The sequence below is a fragment of the Oncorhynchus mykiss genome, chromosome 10 (assembly GCF_013265735.2).
Source record: "Oncorhynchus mykiss isolate Arlee chromosome 10, USDA_OmykA_1.1, whole genome shotgun sequence".
In the NCBI taxonomy this organism is placed as follows: domain Eukaryota; kingdom Metazoa; phylum Chordata; class Actinopteri; order Salmoniformes; family Salmonidae; genus Oncorhynchus; species Oncorhynchus mykiss.
In genome coordinates, this window is record NC_048574.1 from 42,866,502 (window position 1) to 42,887,562 (window position 21,061).

The 21,061-nt window shown below is 44.9% G+C and overlaps 1 pseudogene across 1 annotated transcript; it reads left to right on the forward strand.

Annotated features, from left to right (window-relative positions):
* Positions 1-266: 266 nt before the first annotated feature.
* LOC110533937 lies at positions 267-19,149 on the forward strand (annotated as a pseudogene). The gene is made up of 23 exons (XR_005053666.1): positions 267-560; positions 2,483-2,890; positions 3,112-3,176; positions 4,763-4,892; positions 5,282-5,377; positions 5,589-5,700; positions 7,796-7,910; positions 8,076-8,281; positions 8,383-8,567; positions 8,668-8,773; positions 8,840-9,028; positions 9,190-9,338; positions 9,475-9,709; positions 11,421-11,587; positions 11,912-12,181; positions 12,686-12,759; positions 12,880-13,221; positions 13,537-13,712; positions 13,853-14,010; positions 14,169-14,338; positions 16,228-16,284; positions 16,413-16,521; positions 16,743-19,149. The product of XR_005053666.1 is annotated as a GRB10-interacting GYF protein 1-like (transcript).
* The last annotated feature ends 1,912 nt before the right edge of the window (positions 19,150-21,061 follow it).

A 21,061-nucleotide genomic window follows, 5' to 3' on the forward strand; every position in this document is an offset into this window, starting at 1 on the left:
ACATAATATGACATTTGAAATGTCCATATTCCTTTGGAACCTTTGTGTGTAATATTTATTTTTTATTTCACTTTTGACTATAATTTATTTCACTTGCTCTGGCACTGTAAACATATGTTTCCCATGCCAATAAAGCCATTTGAACTGAATTGAGAGAGGCATGTTTATCCCACTCCAGCCCGAGAGGTGGCGGTAATCCACCAATAACTAGTTTGTCCATCGCGCGAATTCTTGACAAAAGAAAAAACACAGCTGTCAAATGAAGCAAAGAGTGCGGCCATTTTTCTAAAACACAAACAAGAAGAGAAAGCGAGTTGTGAAAATATTCGCAGCGAATGTTGGTCAGAGGAAAGTATAGCTAATTAATCAAACGTTCAACAAATAGTTGAAAGGAAGTAACATTAAGATATACAGATCGTTGCGAAATACACGTATATGTTAACTGGATTTAACTAGCTACATTTCAATTTCGTAAAATTTGCAGCTACCAGCTAGCTAGGTTGTAGCTGGCTAGCTGGCTACTTGGCTGGCTAGCTAGTGCGACCAGCTTTCAACGAAAGGTGAGTGTCTAATTTGGAACAATTATGTACGAAACGTGTTCTGCTGTGGAATATATTGCAATATATTGCAACTGCTTGGAATAATCTAACGTTCTCATTTTTGTTCATGCTGGATTGTGTCAAGATAGTTGACATTGTCCGCACACTGTGCAGCAATGTTAGCTAGTGAGGCATTCGTTAGCTTGTTTACTAACGTTAGCTAGGAAAAGGTACAGGCCAAAGCCGCGGGCTAAAGTTGAGATGTAGCCTGGGCGAGACGAGTGGGCGGAGTGGGAGAAGTGCTTAAAATAGGCCAATAAACGTATAAAAAGGGGTTCAAGAACCCCCACGTGCAGGAACGCCCTGACTTGCGGGCCGCAATCACGATACTCAGTGGAGTTGAGTGGTGAGACGACTACATCGACTCGGTATCAGTCCATACTTGCAAAAATGTCAATTCTACCTATGTTCGTCCTGTTTTCTTTCGGTTCTGCAATCTGTCGTTTTTGATAACTTAATTCTGTGACCTGTGTCAAATTGCACCGTGCAATGACGAGGCTGATCCTTTGGCGTTAACAATTGCCGGAGTTTGTCTAAAATGCTAATTTAAAAAAATCGAACTACAGATTGCAGCATCCGAAGAAAAAAGTTACAAAACAAATATAGGTACACATGAAAGAATGGACTTTTGTTTGTTTTTACACGTATCAACTGATAGACTTGATAGTAGTAGGAGGTAGGCTTCACTCCGCCAAAACTCATCGCCTCGCCACTCAACTCCATTGAGCATCGCGTAGTATGGGATGCGCATTTGATGTAATTTCCCTATTCAAATAATATCAGGAAATTGCTTAGTCGAAAAACACGATACAAAATTATAATCAACTCTGTTTAAACTTGTTTGCTGCATAGCAGGGGGGGATAATTTGTGGAACGTTTCAACAGGGGTCTGTTCCAAAATCTTTGTAAATAACACTGTTGCCAACAAACGCATACAAAGTTGTATAGCGGCAGAATATGATGCCAGTGGGCAATTTTGTTTAGTTTTTCACTCACCACATTTATTCCGAAAATGTCTGTCATCACTTAAGAATAAGCTACGTGGTGAGTTGATGCCTATTCGACAGATAGTTAGCTAGGTGAATTGATCATGCTACTTTGTATGCATTGTTTGTTGGCATCCTTGTTCTTTACAAAGTTTTTGGAACAGATTCCTATTGGAACGTTCACCAAATTATACCTACCCAGCAGCGGGAATTGGCAGGGACCTGCCTGTGGTGTGTGCATGGGAGAGAGGAAAAGTAGCCACTGACTCGAGCTAGTTAGACAAACTTGAAAATGTCATAGGTTGTCTATCATCCCACCTGGCAGTGCCTGTCTTTAATGTATCAAATCTATTTAATAATACTTTAAAATAGCCAGGTGTTAGCTAGTTGAGGATATTTTGCTGAACTCCCCGTCCTTATCGACAACAACTCCATTCATATTAAACACGTGTTGGTTACTGGTTGTAGCCTACTCGTTCTCATTTTAGCTGACTTAATTCCGTAATTTACATTACTTTTAACATTGATTAGTTATCTCACACTTTACATTGCTACACATGGAGCCGCTGGCTGTGGTGTCAACATCAAGCTACATGGGTGAAACCTGTGTAGGCTCTACGGTATGTCTTTTTATGGGGCGCAGGTCACAACTAACTGCGTAGTTGCTAGCCTTTATCTAAGCAAGGAGAAATGTACTGCACACTTGTGGTCACATTGTACGAACGGTCAATGAAATGTATGCGACTAAAGTGAAAACCCTTCTCAGTTATAATAATCCTCTCTACCTTTCTGCAGATTTGGTCAGTATTCTTTGGATGCTCAACACTCAATTTGCCATTTGTGAACACTGAATTGAATATCTTGTTCTCTGTCGCTCGCTCTCTGTTGTTTCCCCAGGTGTTTGGAGGAAAGGGAGGGTTAATAGACCCTGAGGAAATAATCAAGCAGTAGGACAGTGAGAAGTGGAAGGAATAATACATGCCGGTGAAGATGACACTTGCCTCTCCCTGTGCAGCCGCTGTTCTTCACAATATTGCTTCATAGTCATTATTATGATCAACTTCAATGTTGATGTAATTACTGGTGCTGTTTGTCCATGAACATTTAGTTTTCGTTTATTTTTGATAGCTGTCACGTTTGGCCGCCTCCGTCACCTCACCCAACTCCTTTCCCTGAGCCTGGCAGCTATTTGCTCAGCATATCAGATTTGTGTGGTCTGAACAATCCCACTGCACACTGAAGAACCAAGTAGCCTTTAACTCCCTCATCGAATCTGGACGAAACTGGTCCAGTCCTCTGGACAAGGTTAGAGCGCTACTCACTCTGTAAAATTGCCCAGACACATTGTGAGAACGTTGTCATTGATGTGGATGTTGGGGATGTGTGTTATTTGGGACAAATCTTTGAACTTTGTAGTACAAGATATATAGTATTTTATTACTCCTGAAGTGGACAGTTGATTGTATGATTATGATGTGGCTCAGTGTCATGATATGGTCTGACTGACACCCATATTGTGCCAACAGAAGCCTTGAGCTCCATTTGAAGAGAGGAGTATGACTGCTGAAACACTTAACTTCGGCCCAGAATGGTGACGCATCTCTTCCTTCTCTAACGTAGTCATTCTTTTTTCCTCCCTGCTTACCTTCGTAGCCCATAAATAACTCTTGTTTTTCATTGACTTGCTCTTATGTCAGTAAATTAAAGCGCATCTTCACTATTTTAGGCCCCCCCTTACTCCCTGTCTTTCACATCGCTCCTCCCCGTTACTCCCCGTCCTTCACGTGTCTCCTCCCCCGTTACTCCCCGTCCTTCACGTCTCTCCTCCCCCGTTATTCCCCGTCCTTCACGTCTCTCCTCCCCCGTTACTCCCCGTCCTTCACGTCTCTCCTCCCCCGTTATTCCCCGTCCTTCACGTCTCTCCTCCCCCGTTACTCCCCGTCCTTCACGTCTCTCCTCCCCCGTTATTCCCCGTCCTTCACGTCTCTCCTCCCCCGTTACTCCCCGTCCTTCACGTCTCTCCTCCCCTGTTACTCCCTGTCCTTCACGTCTCTCCTCCCCTGTTACTCCCCGTCCTTCACGTCTCTCCTCCCCGTTACCCCCCGTCTGTCCTCCCCGTCCCTTCGTGTCTGTCCTTCGCGTCTGTCCTCCCCCTCGCGTCTGTCCTCCCCGTCTTTCGTGTCTGTCCTCCCCGTCTGTCCTCCCCGTTACTCCCCGTCCCTTCGCGTCTGTCCTCCCCGTCCCTTCGCGTCTGTCCTCCCCGTCCCTTCGCGTCTGTCCTCCCCGTCCCTTCGCGTCTGTCCTCCCCGTCCCTTCGCGTCTGTCCTCCCCGTCCCTTCGCGTCTGTCCTCCCCGTCCCTTCGCGTCTGTCCTCCCCGTCCCTTCGCGTCTGCCCTCCCCGTCCCTTCGCGTCTGCCCTCCCCGTCCCTTCGCGTCTGCCCTCCCCGTCTTTCGGGTCTGTCCTCCCCGTTACTCCCCGTCTTTCCCGTCTGTCTTCCCTGTCTTTCACGTCTGTCCTCCCCCTTACTCCCCGTCTTTCGTGTCTGTCCTCCCCGTCTTTCGCGTCTGTCCTTCCCGTTACTCCCCGTCTTTCACTTCTCTCCTCCCTCCTTTCTTCCTCATTTACTCCTTCTCAACACCAGTGAACACACTGCATTTTTTCCTTCCACATTTTCTCCTTCCCCATTGTCTTGTTTTCAGAGTGAGTGCATGACCTGTCATCTTAAATTTTAGAATGTAAAGAAAAGAGAAATCCATTTTGTTTTCAACTTGTATATATCGAACTAAAATAATATGATGCCTCCAGTTCTCCTTGAGAACTGCCTCACTCGGGATGTTTTTGCAACTTGGACTTCTCATCCCTCCAATCATTCACTAGAACACCAGAAACATAAATTCTTGCTATGTTGCCAACAACCCGACATATCCAGATTGTACTAAAAGCTAATCCTCACCCGTGGTGTATTGTGTACTGTATTTTCATTTTGCTCCTGCTTGTTGCCCTTAGTTGTCTAGGGGAAGATAATGGGCGATGCATATCCAACCTAAACTTGAGGTGAAGATAAATAAATGGATATGCTCATACACATGGCCCAGTACTATTATGTCAGTAATAATGATTGCATTTGAAGTGTTATTGATGCATGGATTGTACTTATGGTGATTTCTTGTCCCCAGGCTCCGTGCACTATCCAGAGGGGGGAGTGTGACGTCCCCCCCTCCTTCTCCAGCCATGCCAAAGTCCAAGCTGGCTGATTATCGCTATGGCCGCGAGGAGATGCTAGCACTTTATATAAAAGATAACAAGGTGAGCTTATGTACGGTAATGTGTGATTCACTCTTTTATAATGAAGATTCCAATACAGGTGTTTATATTAAAGATTGCTGGCTGGCTATGACTAATGGACATGAAGTAGTGCTGCGACGATGCCAGTATTCTGATATTTTTTTCCATGGCAAAAAGGACAACACGAAGCAGACAACTCTTTGGTCTTTTAAAAACCTGCTCTGTGCAAAATATTGTGCTTAAACTTGGAAAATATGCCTCTGGGTGACCACGTCTGTTTCCCACAATAGGGCTGTTTTATTGAAGTTAAGTCCGCTTCGTGTTTTGTTTCCTTGCCACGATACTAACGAGTGTCACAAATCTGGTATCGTCCCAGCCCTAGTATGAAGTAAAGCAAACTGTGTTGTCAGCCCCCAGAGGACATGCAGGATAAGGAGTTTGCTGCTATCATGCAGGATGAGCCTGTGCAGCCTTTGGCCCTGGAGCCTCTAACTGAGGAGGAGCAGGTGAGACTGCAGGAGATATAGGAGCTGTTAGTGAGTCAGAGGTTCACCGCTCTGATGCACTGAAGCATTTGGCCAGGATCAGCTCTCTCAAATCTCAGCTCCTAGATGCTACTTTTACCCACAATATGCTGATCAGATCCTGCTTCACTGTAGGTTGACAAAACGTCATTCAGCGTTAACGTCATCGACCCTCCTGCCTTTTGTCCTGCAGAGAAACTTCTCCATGTCTGTGAACAGTGTGGCTGTGCTGAGGCTGATGGGAAAGGGAGGCGGGGCTGCCCCTGTAGGCGTGTCTAGGGGCCGTGGAGGATGCATCAGAGGAGGTAGAGGTCAGTCACCACCTGGAGTGATCAGGACGGTGCAACTCTACATATAGAAATGTATTCACTAACCAGCAGATCAGACCTGCTTACTTACAGCTGCACTAGGGTCGGACAGGCTTCTTGTGTAGAATTAAACACTGTCGCCGGTGCGAGATATGGCTCGGAAAACGCACCTTGATCCAGGGATGAGAAATGCATTGTACTCTGAATTGTCCCATTAACCTCTACGGGACTGGTGCCCCTAAACTGGGACGGTTGTTACTAACTTGCGCTAATGTGACTAGAATGTTGTATGCAACAGCCAACTTTCCAGGACTTAGACATTTCTTTTATGTGGGCAGAAAGCTTAAATTCTTGTTAATCCAACTGCAGTGTCCAATTAACAGTAGCTATTACAGTGAAAAAAATACTATGCTATTGTTTGAGGAGAGTGCACAACACAACTTTTATCAAGGTGACTTGTTTGACCCATTCACCTCAGAAGGTAAATTATGTACTTCAATAATCTTGCTCTGATTTGTCATCCAGAGGGTCCCGGAGATACATTTTATGATAAAATTGTATTTTATCAAACAAAACTATGTTCAAATGTAGGAACTGGGGTCTACGGTTTGACCCCGTGGCCGTCTCTGGCTCCACATCCACCCGCCCGGCCATCTAGATGTGTATAAGCTAATGATCCATCATGTATGACATTCCTGGGATTCTGTAAACTTAAATGTTTTATTACCATAGCTTTTTTGTATGTTCTCTATACTTATGTACTTGAAAATGTATCAATTGACCAAAACTCCTGGCAGACTTGGTACAAAGTATCGTGTAGTAATGTAATCTGGATCAGTCTGACACGTTGCACACACACTGCTGTCTGCATGCCAAAATCTAAATAACACCTCTTGCATTTCAATGATTAAAAAAACAAATAACGCATGTTTTTTGTTTTGTAATATATTTGACCAGATCTGTTATATTCTCCTACATTAATTTCACATTGCCACAAACTTCAGTGTTTCCTTTCAAATGGTATCAAGAAATCCAATTTTATTTGTCACATACACATGGTTAGCAGATGTTAATGCGAGTGTAGCGAAATGCTTGTGCTTCTAGTTCCGACAATGCAGTAATAACCAACGAGTAATCTAACCTAACAATTCCACAACTGCTACCTTATACACACAGGTGTAAAGGGATAAAGAATATGTACATAAAGATATATGAATGAGTGATGGTACAGAACAGCATAGGCGAGATGCTGTAGATGGTATAGAGTACAGTATATACATATGAGATGAGTAATGTAGGATATGTAAACATAAGTTGCATAGTTTGGTGGTTAGTGAAACATGTACTACATAAAGATGGCAAGATGCAGTAGATGATTCAGAGTACAGTATATACATATGAGATGAGTAATGTAGGGTCTGTAAACATATTAAGTGTCATTGTTTAAAGTGGCCAGTGATACATTTTTTACATCCATTTCCATTATTAAAGTGAGCTGGAGTTGAGTCAGTATGTTGGCAGCAGCCACTCAATGTTAGTGGTGGCTGTTTAAACAGTCTGATGGCCTTGAACATGCATGTCCTTGCTGCAGGCAGTTAGATTTGGGTATGTAATTTTAGGCAAAAATTGAAAAAAGGGGTACGTATCTCTTACACCGAGATTGAACGACTGCTTGTTTATTTGGAAAATTGCCCTTTTCGTTCTAATGCTTGGTAGCAGAAGCCACAGCAGTCATTTTGGAAAAGACAGTGTCAGCCAATCATCTCCTTTGTTGTTCAATGCGACATGGCATTCCATAATGGCTGCTGTGGCTATTGCTAACTAGCATGAGTATGAAAAGGGCAGTTTATTTAACTAGCAGTTCAATCTCAGTGTAACAGTTGGGATAATAGGCAACTTGGAGTACAGCGCATTTCTCATTCTTGGATTGAGATACGTTTTCTGCGCCATATCTCATGCCGGCTCTGCGGTTTCTTTATCTACACAGGAACCCCGTCCGACCCTAGTGGAGCTGTAAGCAAGCAGGTCAGATCTGCTGGTTATGTATTCCCCTGCTGAATGTGCCCTATAATGGATTTATGTGTTTGGGTAGGGAGAGGGAGAGGTGAAGGTGCGTTCTACCAAAGAGTTCCTGGAGGTCCTGATGAAGGAGAGGTGGGCTTCGGTCGTGGCCGGGAAATGCTCCGCAGCCAAAGCTGGGATGACCGGTAGGCTCACTGTCCATGTTGCCCTCATTGTCCTAAACTACACTGCCCTCACCCCCAGATGGTTATCATTCAATCATATTGATGGCTAATTGTGTATGTTTAGTTTTCCATATTCTACACTCAAGGTGTTAAACTATCCCGTTAACTGGTCTTTCCTTCTGTCAGAGCTGAGAGGCCAAGGTTTGAGAAGCCAATCAGGTGTGCTGAAGTAGTGCGTCCAGGGTTCGAAGAGGCGGGGCCTCCGGGCAGGAAGGACTCCTGGCGTGCTGACAGCGACAACTGGCGTACCCTCCGAGAGGAGGAGGAAGAGGCGGCAGCAGCAGCAGGAGGAGAGCAGCCAGCTTGGAGAGTTGCAGGATCCCGCCGAGATGGTACATATATATATGGTACATATTACCACTCATACACCTCTACCCAGAATGCATTTGTGCATGTTTCCCTATGTCTGATGGAGACTCCCTCAACAACACAGATGGAGGTCCTCGTTCTGCAGGCTGGCGTGATCGTGGCGGCCGGAGAAAGTTTGAGTTTGAATTCCGTGACGGCGAGGGCCCCCGCAGGGAATCCGACAGGGACGGCCTTCCTGAGTGGTGCACCGACGAGGAGGATGGAGAGATGGGAACCTTTGACTCCTCTGGGGCCTTCATGTGCATCAAGGTGCGTGTCTGTTGGCCTGCTGTCATATCTGTCTGTGTTTGTCCGTGTGTGTATTTGCATGTTATTTGTACGTCTATTCTGAGCCTCGTGCTTGTCTTAGCAGAAAGACTGTAAGGACACCATCACTGAAGAGGATCTGGAGTTTGAAGCTCTGGAGGAAGAGGAGGAGAATGATCAGGGAGGCAAGGACAACAACGCTGACAGAGGTTAGACTGGATGCTTTCCCTGGCTTTAGTATAACAATTAACAGAATATATTTTATGCATTTATAGAAGACCTATTGTCCCTCTACTCCTTTCATCTAGATGAATGTGAAGCAGCAGGTGAAGGAGAAGATAAGTACAAGACTCCTTCTCCTCCTGCCATCTCTGGCTCTCCACCCTCAGACCCTCTTCCTGCCCCCTGCGCCACACAGGCACCTATCTCCCATCCCACCAAAACAAACTATGTGCCCGCTGAAGGTAAATATTGAATTACTGATGTTGTGAAGCATCTTCACTGTGTTGTGTGTGCATCAGTTGGTATCTGCTCCAGAAGATGTTTCACCTGTATGATCAGTCGTGGCCCTATTACAGTAGTACATGTCTCATCCTCTCTACCCCTGTTCTCTCTGGTCTCATAGGCTGCCCACTTCCAGGGAGTGGTGCCCAGCTCAGCCCAGACCCCCCCTCCACCACCACTTCCAGCCTGATGCCTCCTCCCTCCGGATCTCTCCTCCCCTCAACAGGGGGAGAAGCAGAGGAGGACGAGGGCATGAAGCACCTGCAACAGGTACGAGGCGGGTTGCAGTACCCTATAAATTTGATTGGACGTTCAATACCGGATCTATTGTCAGGCGTATGATTACGCTTGTATACTGGGGGAATGTGTGTGATGTAAATGTTCATATTTATTTACTCCCTTGTAGGAGGCTGAAAAGATGGTGGCCTCACTGCAGGACACGTCCCTTGAGGAGGAGTGTTTCACTCAAGCACTACAGGAGAGCCACACAATCACCTCTCACTCTCACATACACCCAGCCCCACACTCTCACACGCACGCCGCTGGACACACACACTCGACCCATAGGGACTGTGCCCTGCCCCTCTCCCACGAGGCAGCCATGAAGTGGTTCTACAAGGATCCCCAGGGAGAGATCCAAGGTAGACACATATAAATTTTTTAGATATACAGTGGGGCAAAAAAGTATTTAGTCAGCCACCAATTGTGCAAGTTTTCCCACTTAAAAAGATGAGAGGCCTGTAATTTTCATCATAGGTACACTTCAACTATGACAGACAAAATGAGAAAAAAAAATCCAGAAAATCACATTGTAGATTTTTAATGAATTTATTTGCAAATTATGGTGGAAAATAAGTATTTGGTCAATAACAAACGTTTATATCAATACTTTGTTATATACCCTTTGTTGGCAATGAGCGGTCAAACATTTTCTGTAAGTCTTCACAAGGTTTTCACACACTGTTGCTGGTATTTTGGCCCATTCCTCCATGCAGACCTCCTCTAGAGCAGTGACGTTTTGGGGCTGTTGCTGGGCAACACGGACTTTCAACTCCCTCCAAAGATTTTCTATGGGGTTGAGATCTGGAGACTGGCTAGGCCACTCCAGGACCTTGAAATGCTTCTTACGAAGCCACTCTTTCGTTGCCCGGGTGGTATGTTTGGGATCATTGTCATGCTGAAAGACCCAGCCACGTTTCGTCTTCAATGCCCTTGCTGATGGAATGAGGTTTTCCCTCAAAATCTCACGATACATGGCCCCATTCATTCTTTCCTTTACACGGATCAGTTGTCCTGGTCCCTTTGCAGAAAAACAGCCCCAAAGCATGATGTTTCCACCCCCATGCTTCACAGTGGGTATGGTGTTTTTTGGATGCAACTCAGCATTCTTTGTCCTCCAAACACGGCTATTTTGGTTTCATCTGACCATATGACATTCTCCCAATCTTCTGGATTATCCAAATGCTCTCTATCAAACTTCAGATGGGCCTGGACATGTACTGGCTTAAGCAGGGGGACACGTCTGGCACTGCAGGATTTGAGTCCCTGGCGGCGTAATGTGTTACTAATGGTAGGCTTTGTTACTTTGGTCCCAGCTCTCTGCAGGTCATTCACTAAGTCCCCCCGTGTGGTTATGGGATTTTTGCTCACTGTTCTTGTGATCATTTTGACCCCACGGGGTGAGATCTTGCGTGGAGCCCCAAATCGAGGGAGATTATCAGTGGTTTTGTATGTCTTCCATTTCCTAATAATTGCTCCCACAGTTGATTTCTTGCAGATTCAGTCTTCCCAGCCTGGTGCAGGTCTACAATTGTGTTTCTGGTGTCCTTTGACAGCTCTTTGGTCTTGGCCGTATTGGAGTTTGGAGTGTGACTGTTTGAGGTTGTGGACAGGTGTCTTTTATACTGATAACAAGTTAAAACAGGTGCCATTAATACAGGTAATGAGTGGAGGACAGAGGAGCCTCTTGAAGAAGTTGTTACAGGTCTGTGAGAGCCAGAAATCTTGCTTGTTTGTAGGTGACCAAATACTTATTTTCCACCATAATTTGCAAATAAATTCATAAAAAATCCTACAATGTGATTTTCTGGATTTTTTTTCTAATTTTGTCTGTCATAGTTGAAGTGTACCTATGATGAAAAGGCCTCATCTTTTTAAGTGGGAGAACTTGCACAACTGGTGGCTGACTAAATACTTTTTTGCCCTACTGTATATGTGCGCGTGCACACGTTCAGTGATTTAATTTTTATTTTATTTTTTACATATCACTACTTGTTGCTTATATCTTACAGATACTTTATCACATTGTCATCTTGTTTTGTCATAACCATTCCCTTCCCTCCCCCGGTCCAGGTCCTTTCTCCACGGTGGAGATGTGTGAGTGGTTCCAGGCCGGCTACTTCACCATGACCCTGCTGGTAAAGAGGGGTTGTGATGAGGGCTTCCAACCCCTGGGTGACGTCATCAAAATGTGGGGCCGCGTGCCCTTCTCCCCCGGCCCATCCCCCCCGCCCCTCCTGGTGAGACAGCCCCCACCATCTCGGGGGTCCTCTGTGAGTCAACGAGCACATGTCTGTCTGGGTGTTTCTTGTTTCTGTTCACTGGTTGGTTGGCTAATTCAAGTACTGCAAAGGCACAGATACTTGACTGTGGTAAACTTATTTTCTGTGAGGAATTTATAGCAGGGTACCTCAGTGGCCGAGGCTAAATCTACTGAAGAGCTCTCCTGTAGCTCTAACATGTCTATCAGAGCAGATAATCAGTTGCATAGTGGTGTGCTTGGGTGTTGTCTGGAACTGTGGTACGGTCAGTATGGTAACCCTGTAGGTCATGTTATTCTCTAGGGCAATATGGACCAGGAGCTGCTTAAGAAACATTTGGAGCAGGCAGCCACTGCAGCTCTATACCAGCAACTACAGATGAGGTTCCAGCACATGAACAGGTACGCGCACGCACCCACACACACACACACACACACAATGTATGTGAGTGTACTAATGTGTGTATTTGCAGGAGTGGAGATTCTAGCATGATGCCCTTGATGAACAGGTCCATGTCAGTACCTGATAATGGGTCCATGTGGGACATGCATACCTCGGCCTCCCAGCAGTCAGGTACTAAAGAGGAACACGATGCATCTTCCCTGCTTCACATACACCTTTATATAAGCACACTTTATGCAGTCATATATATATATATATTGGAACCCACACATGATTTGCTTTTTCCCCTAGAATAAGTTTGAATTAAACTTTTTTTTGTGTTCAAGCATATTTGATTTACAAATGCACAGGACAAAAACAAAAATCGAATCTCACGTGATGATTTTGAACTTAATTAAAGTGGCCTGGGTAAAATGCTAAATTGTTATTAATTTTGTTGGAGGCAAGTGATTCTCAGCAGGTGTAGTTTATCCTACTTGTAGTAATTGGCAGGTGCCTACATGGTTAAAAAAATAGCCATTCAACCAGTTTTGAAGAGAATATTCTGCTCAATGCACTCAATATTTCATATCCCCCCCACACTGATGCACCTCAGCTATAAATATATTTATTCACACAGATGTCCTTGTACATATTGTCATTGTATGGCAGTAATGTGTTTGTGGCCCTTTCTAGGTGGTGAGGCCAACCTATGGGACTTAACCATGAGTCATTCCACTCAGGGGCCATCTCTGGAGCAGCTACAGAAGGTACCGTCTTTTCATTTTCTCTCGGTCTCCCTGTCTCTCTCGGTCTCCCTGTCTCTCTCGGTCTGACTCTCTCTTTCTCGCTCGCTCTCTCTGTGTGTGTGTTCATCTGCTGTACCGCAGCTCCAGGACCGGCGTGAGGCTGAACTCAGGGCCAAGCGAGAGGAGGAGGAGCGCAAGCGGCAGGTCGAGAAGAGGAGGCAGCAGGAGGAACAGAAGAGGCGTGATGAGGAGGAGCTGTACAGGCGTAAGCAGCAGTGTCGGCAGCAGCAGGAGCTGATCATGAAGCTGCTGCAGCAGGCCCAGCCCGGGGCACCAGGGTGTGTCTCTGGATCAGGGTGGAGCGGCTCCCAGGCCTCAGCCCTCTCCAAACAAGGCAAGAGCCTCGGCCTGCTGGAGCTGGAGACCGAAAGGCTGCTCAAACAGCAGGCCCAGCACCAGAGGGCCCAGCATCAGAGAGACAGGGTGAGGAGACGCACACAACCCCAAAACCTTTACACGGGCTGTCAAGTCTATTCCATTTCAAAGCAGGGATTAATTGACACACTAGTAGTTTCCTGAGAAGAAATGTGTAATCTGAGGATATTTATTACAATGCCCATGTGAATAAATTACATTTTATTTCCGTGTCAAATCGCCCATTGGCAAACCCATCCCTTATGGGATTAATTGACACAAACAAACGTAACAATAATTCACTGTGATCATTCAGTCATAATTCTTGTGGTGCTCTCTGCAGTGTGACCACTGACAGATGTTCCTCTGTTCTCTCTACCCCAGCATGGAGGCTTGTCGATGGGCCAGTGGGGTGAGGGGTCTGTGGGCATGTGGTCTGGTGGGGGCATGGAGCCCAAAGGCAGCTCTGGAGGGATGGGTGTCTGGGAGGAGGCTGTGAAGAACCAAAACAGCCTCCGCAATATGGGCATGAAGAACAGCCGCAGCAGCCCATCTCTCAGGTACTCCTCCCTGTGTGCGCGCTCACGCTGTGTGCATGCGTCTGTTCAAAGCCTCGCGTTAGCATTTTGTGTGCATGTAAACTATTCGAAGGCCTGCGTTTCTGTATGTGCGTAATGGTTGCTTCCGTGTCCCCCTGCAGTGAGCAGTACATGCTGAGGAAGAAGCGTACAGAGGAGGAGGACAAGCTGCTGAAACTGCTGCAGGGCATGAAGCCCCAGGATGGCTTCACCACCTGGTGTGAACAGATGCTGCACGCACTCAACACCTCCGCTAACAACTCCTCCTCCTCACTGGACGGTAACGAACGCACTCCTTTCCTACATCACTGGATCTGTCAAATGTCTTCACTGTCCTTCACACCTACACAAACATCTCCTTAGTTGCCTGACTCCAGCACTTGGCCTTTCTTTCCCCCTGGGGTTAAGTGTAAATGTCTGTTGTCGTCCTCTGAGCAGTGGCAACCATCGTGGCCTACCTGAAGGAGGTGGAGTCTCCCTACGAGGTCCATGACTTTATCCGCTCCTACCTGGGCGACACCATGGAAGCCAAAGAGTTCGCCAAGCAGTTCCTGGAGCGCCGAGCCAAACAGAAAGCCAACCACCAGAGACAACAGCAGCAACAACAGGTGTGTGTTGTATGTATTCTGAACAAAAATATAAAGTGTTGGTTTCACAAATAAACTTTGATTTGAAAGTCCAACATTGGTTCTCAAGTAACACGAGGCTGAAAAGACCTGGCATGGGCTCTCAGATCCTCAAAAAGTTCTGCAGCTGCACCATTGAGAGCATTTTGAGTGACTGCATCTGCACTTGGTATGACAACTTGGCAAGGCCCTACAGAGGGTAGGTGCTACCCAGTACATCACTGTAGCTGAGCTCCATGCCATCCAGACCCACTGGTATAGAGGTCATCATAGGCTGTTCTCTTTGCGATCGCACGACAAGCGGTAGAGATGCACCAAGTCTAGAACCAACAGAACCCTAAACAGCATCTACCCCCAAGCCATATGACTGCATTGACCCCTTTTCGAACAACCATTTTTTGACTCATCACATATACTGCTGCTACTGTTTACTATCTGTCACTTTATTCCTAGTTATACTGAACACAAATATAAACGCAACATGTAAAGTGTTGGTCCCATGTTTTATGAGATTAAATAAAAGATCCCAAAAATATTCCATATACACAATAAGCTTGTTTCTCTCAAATGTTGTGAACAAATGTTTACATCCCTGTTAGTAAGCATTTTGCCTTTGCCAAGATAATCCACCTACCTGACAGGTGTGGCATATCAAGAAGTTGATTAAACAGCATGATCAGTACACAGGTGCACCTTGTGCAGGGGACAATAGGCCACTCTAAAACGTGCAGTTTTGCGACAGATGTCTCAAGTTGAGGGAGTGTGCAATTGGCATGCTGACTGCAGGAATGTCCACCAGAGCTGTGGCCAGAGAATTTAATGTTAATTTCTCTACCATAAGCCACCTTTGGCAGTATGTCCAACTGGCCTCACAACCACAGACCATGTGTAACCATGCCAGCCCAGGACCGCCACATCTGGATTCATCACCTGCTGGATCATCTGAGACCAGCCACACAGCTGATGAAACTGTGGGTTTGTGCATGCAAAGAATTTCTGCACAAACTGTCAGAAACTATCGCAAGGAATCTCATCTGTGTGCTCGTCGTCCTCACCAGTGTCTTGACCTGACTGCAGTTCGGTGTTGCAACTGGCTTCAAAGGACAAATACTCACCTACAATGACCACTGGCGCGCTGGAGAAGTGTGTTCTTCACGGATGAATCCCGGTTTCAACTGTACCGGGCAGATGGCGTCGTGTGGGCGAGGGGTTTGCTGATGTCAACATTGTAAACGCAGTGCCCCATGGTGGGGTTATGTTATGTGCTGGCATAAGCTATGGACAACGAAAACGATTGCATTTTATAAATGGAAATTTGAATGCAGAGATACCGTGACGAGATCGATCCTGAGGCCCATTCATCCGCTGCCATCACCTCATGTTTCAGCATCACAATCCACAGCCCAATGTCGCAAAGATTTAAACACAATTCCTGGAAGCTGAAAATGTCCCAATTCTTTCATGGCCAGACTTGTCACCCGTTGAGCATGTTTGGGATGCGCTGGATCGACGTACATCGGCGTGTTCCAGTTCCTGACAATATCCAGCAACTTTGCACAGTCATTGAGGAATGGGGCAACGGTCCACAGGCCACAATCAACAGCCTGATCAACTATGCGAAGGAGATGTTGTGCTGCATGAGGCAAATGGTGGTCACACCAGACACTTTAAAAAAAAAAAAGATAGATATATCTGTTGGTCAGATGCATATGTTTATTCCCATTCATGTGAAATCCATAGATTATGGCCTAATTCATTTCAATTGACTGATTTCCTTATATGAACTGTAAATTGTTGCATTTCTATTTTGTTCTGTGGTTGTGTATGCGTAGAAGAGCTTATCAGTAACCACCATCCCTTTCCCTCACCAGCTATCAAAGGAAGTTTCAGGGCTGTCCAACTTTCCTATCCAGGTAGGCTCCGTCCAGGTAGGCTCTGTCCTCAGTTCATGACCATTTGGTCATCAACATGCATTTGTTTTCTTGATGTAATCACATCTATACTCTTCTCATGCTCTACACCACTTATTTGATTGAGCAAAACCCCTGTTATGTAGTCCATGTTCCAGGCAGCCCAGATGGGAAAGGGAGGAATGTATGACAGTCAGGCTGCAAAGATGAAGAAGAAACAGACCATGATGCTTCACTCTGACCCTAGCATCTTAGGTATTTAGACACTCGGTCAATAATAATAATAATAATAATACCCACAGTACATGTATTAAATGTCTCAGCACAGTAAAAAGTAAACTCTACATAGAGTTGAAGTATTGTGTATTTGTGTGTGTATACCAGTAACCTGGGAGAGGGTAACTTTCCAACTGAAAAGTAGTAGATTCCATATTAGTTGTGGATATAGAGATGAACTGTGGTGTTTTGTCCTGCAGGATATTCATTCCTGGGTGCTGGGGACAGGATGAACCTGGGTGAGATGGAAACAGTGGAGGATTATTGATCCACAGCATCTACCTGAATCCACCTGAGGCCTTACACCTGGATTAAAACACACACTGACACAAACACTCACCCACACAGACAATGACGAATGTGCACTGCTGAGCTACTTTGCCCCCTCATAGATGAGGACCTGGAAAAGTAGTGTTTTTTTCTCTCATCTCTGTGTGAGGGGAGGGGGGGGGGGGGGGTGCAGAGGAGTACCCTCCTGCACTTCTTACAGTTAAGCACCTTAAACTAAACTAATGCACTTTATCACAGGGTTTCAATATTTGAAATGAAGTTTTGCCAGTTTGTTTTCTTGTTTTTAGGATGCAAAATGTGCATATTGTGTCTACAATATGAATACACACATGTGGATGTGTGTGTGCAAACATACCTAAGTAAGGAACTGGAGGTTACATCTCCAATAATAATGTCGGGTGATGAGGACTTCTTTTGGAAAGTATATACTTTTTTTTTTCTTTAAGTTTTTATATAAAATGTAAAGCTATAACAAATTGCATTTTATTAAGAAAAAAACTTGAAGGTTTGCACTTAGATAAACAAAACTAGTTGTAGATAAGTATTGGAAGAAAACATTTCTTTGAATGCTGGTGGGTTTGTGTGGTAGACTTAAAGCCTGCACAATTTTTATTGCTTACAGAGATGCATAAAAAGGCCATGTTTTTACGTTGTTCCATGAATTTTTTTTACTTTGAAGAATGTATGCAATGTGTGCCCATGTCAGATGTATGAGTGATTGGTAGCCAATGAATGTGTATGTTTTGTACATGGAGTCTCTAAGCGAGAGTGGAGAGGGCTCTTTTCAACCAATCTTTCACCAGCTCCTCATCCCCTAAATGACTTCATTGAAGGTCTTTTGCTTTGGTGTCCAGTTACCCGTCTGGCCGTCTGTGTTTTGTCATTGGTGCATTGCTGCCCTCATTCTCCATGGTGAGTCACGACGGTCCATGGGCTCTGATTCGCTGATACAACTGTGAAAACAGATCTTATGATTCAAGGCAGATTTCCGAGGTGTATTTTACTGCAGTTAAGTCACTCTCTCTCGTTTAAAGAACCATACAGTTCTGTTTAATCGTTCTCTTCCTTGTGGTTATGAGAGTTGGTAAGACCAGAGAAGTCCCTTGCATTTTCCAAGGGGATCTATTGCCTTTAACGACATGTCAGTGTTGAGGTCTTGCTTTCCTGCTTCCAGGCAGTTTTGCAGACGATTGCCACTGCGTATGTTAACCCTAGTATCGATAGCTAGAGTCCTGTCTTTGTGTTGCTTTTTGAATAGAATGTCAGTTTTTAAACAAAGTGAAAGTATTTGGACTTGATATGGAGCACTTTTGAAGCTGCTACACTATTGTATTTTTATATTGTTGTTTTAGTTTTTTTTTTTTGCCTCTTATGGTAATTATTTTTACTTAAAAAAAAAAAAAAAATCTGGGTGTGGAAATGAATGTATTCCAAAAAAACTGAAATGTACAACAGTGCATTGAGATGAAGCCAGACTTTAAACAAATATTTTGGAGCTAATGAGTAGAGTTTTGCTGAAGAAGTATTAGAATCCCAGAAGATGAGCTACTGTAAATGAAACCAAGATGGACACGGCTGAACACTGCCTTCTCTTACTGCTCTCTGAGAAACACATCCTAATAAGATGAAGACATCTGTCCACCGCCATGTTGTCGTCCTCGATACAACACACACGAGGAACTAGCATGGGAAATGTAGCAGTCGTGTGTTTTTTTTTTTTTAAGAGAAATTGGTCTCCTTTTTTTTTTTATCTTTGAATGTCTGGGTTGTTACTATTCATGAATGATCTCTTGCTTTTCCTCATTGCCTAAATCTTGTGACAATTGAGTTTTTGAAGATGTGGGCAGAGGAATGATCGGTACGTCATCAGCAAACTGAAACGGTCTTCGCTTTAACCGGTCTGGATTATATTTTTAATGGAAAAAAAGCCCCCCCCCCACACACACACAAAAAAAAAATTATCAAGGGGAATGGATATTAGTTTTGGGGGGCTGTGATAATGTAATATGTGGCTATCATTAGATGCCATGGGATGGAGTGAGATGGAGAGAACCTGAGATGGGCAGAGAGGAGTCAAAAATCGGACTCCTTTCGCTCTCCTTGTACCTCCAACAGAGACTTGTTCATCAGGCCGGCCTCTTGCGTCCTTGCCCTAGCTGATTTTCCCACCCTTTTACAAAATGCTGTGCTACGTGTCTCATGGGGTTTGGCATGCTTGGACCATGTGACTGGAGGCCTCCTGATGTTAAATGGACTTCTAACGAGAATTATTGAATGTTCTAGAAAATAAACTACTAAAATGAGGAGAACATTTTTTACAATTTTTTTTAACACAGGCCTACAATTGGATCCATTGAAATCCAAAACTACTGGACAATGGACTCATTGGTACGGGTGGGGTCAGTTGTGAAGCTTGTTCATCTTGTGCTTTTGTTGGGTCTAGTTGAACATTTATCAAATCACAGAGCCGAGTGTTGGGGGATGGACAGCTTTGTTGACTGAGTATGCCCCGTCTCGTTGTATTTACTCTTTCACTGGACAGTATTCCTCAAGGATTGCCTTTCCCTGGGCATTCGCCACAAGAAAAGACAACATTGAGGACGACCTTGACACAGAAGACCAGATTCTTCAGTGTTGCAGAACGATACTGCGCTGACCACCAGAGATTCACAGAAGGCAAGTTAATGATGTGACCATCTGTTTTTAGAAAGGGGCTCACTGGGGAAAATGTATGTTCTTTGTTACAGGTGTACTTTTTGTCGACTTTCTAGGTTACGATCTACCTGAAGTCCCACGTAGGACAGGTTGCGACATGGGGGAACTACATAAATTATTTGATTTGACTAGAGATCCTATCTAATAGGTTTGCTGTACCAATTGTCGTGATAGGTATTCAGTGGAGAGTTGGGTAATTAATAGGTTCTTCAGGATATGTGTCCATTTTAATGAGTTTGGACATCTAGGTATGTCTGGACAGCCCCTCGGTTCCTCATGCTACACCCAGGGGTTCTGGGATGTAATAGTTTATGAATCTATTATGATCAGGGTTATAGTGTTTAGTCATCCTCGTCTTAATAGTGTTGTTTCTGCAGGATACCTCATGGACACCACCACCTCATTGCTCTGTCCATGTAGCAGCCTCTCTGCTGGACGACTGCGGTGTATTGGCGGCTGAGGCCTGTGTGCTCTCATACTCTGTTGGACTGGATCACAGCTGGACATGGGATGGTCTCAGAGGGGAGCAGACGGTAGAGGAGAGCCTCCCAGAAACCAGCTTTGTCCCAGTCCTGGGCTGAGTGTGAGATGGAACCCAGCTGACTAAGGTCTCAACCAGGAGTTAACACACACCTTGTGAACATGGACTCTCAATGACTGAACATATACAACTATGCTCATGGCCTGTTACATTCACACACGCGCACACACATCTGGTTGGCAAGTTTCAACTCCTGGATATAAATAGTCAACGATTAATTCCTCTTTACTCATTTTTGTTTGGTTATTTGAACCTTTATTTGGTTTTACTTGCCTTAAATGTACAGAGTTAAATTGCCCATGTGTGATGTCCCCTTCCCCACCATCCCTAAGTAATGCTTGACCTGGTGACGTGTATCCAATGATTTCTGGCGTTGGGTTGGTTTGGGACAACATTTGCCCTTGTAACAGAGCAGTAAAATTGCAGTAATGGGGATTAAAGTGAGTGCTGTAAAAATACAAATATAATGTTAAAGCTATTAGAGGAATGTCTGTCATGCAGAATTGGTTCATTCGTTTTGGGGGAAATGTTATGGGATTTGACTCGTTTGCTACTCCACCACAGCAGCATTTGAGATGGGGGGGGGGGGGGGGGGGGGGGGGGGCAGGGCAGGCATTGTGTATATAGTTTTCCTTTTGAATAGACGTGTTACAGAATAAATAAACTGTGTGGAATGCAATATGAATGTGTTGTCATAACTTCGCTATTACATATTGTTTTAAAGGGAAGACCGACTAACAGGACGTCCTTTCCCGACGATTCCACAAGTTGAATTGCCACTGTTCGTCGACGCTCAGCTGTGATCTACTGCGCACGTCCGACTTTCTTTGTGGTCGGTCTTACCTCTTACGTATTACCAAAGACCGTACAATGTGATATTACACTGCCTGCGGTTTTACATGTTGCCCACGTGGGGGCATGGTAGGTTCAGTTTAATTGTCCTATACTCTGCACTTTACTCCGCTCTCTTTT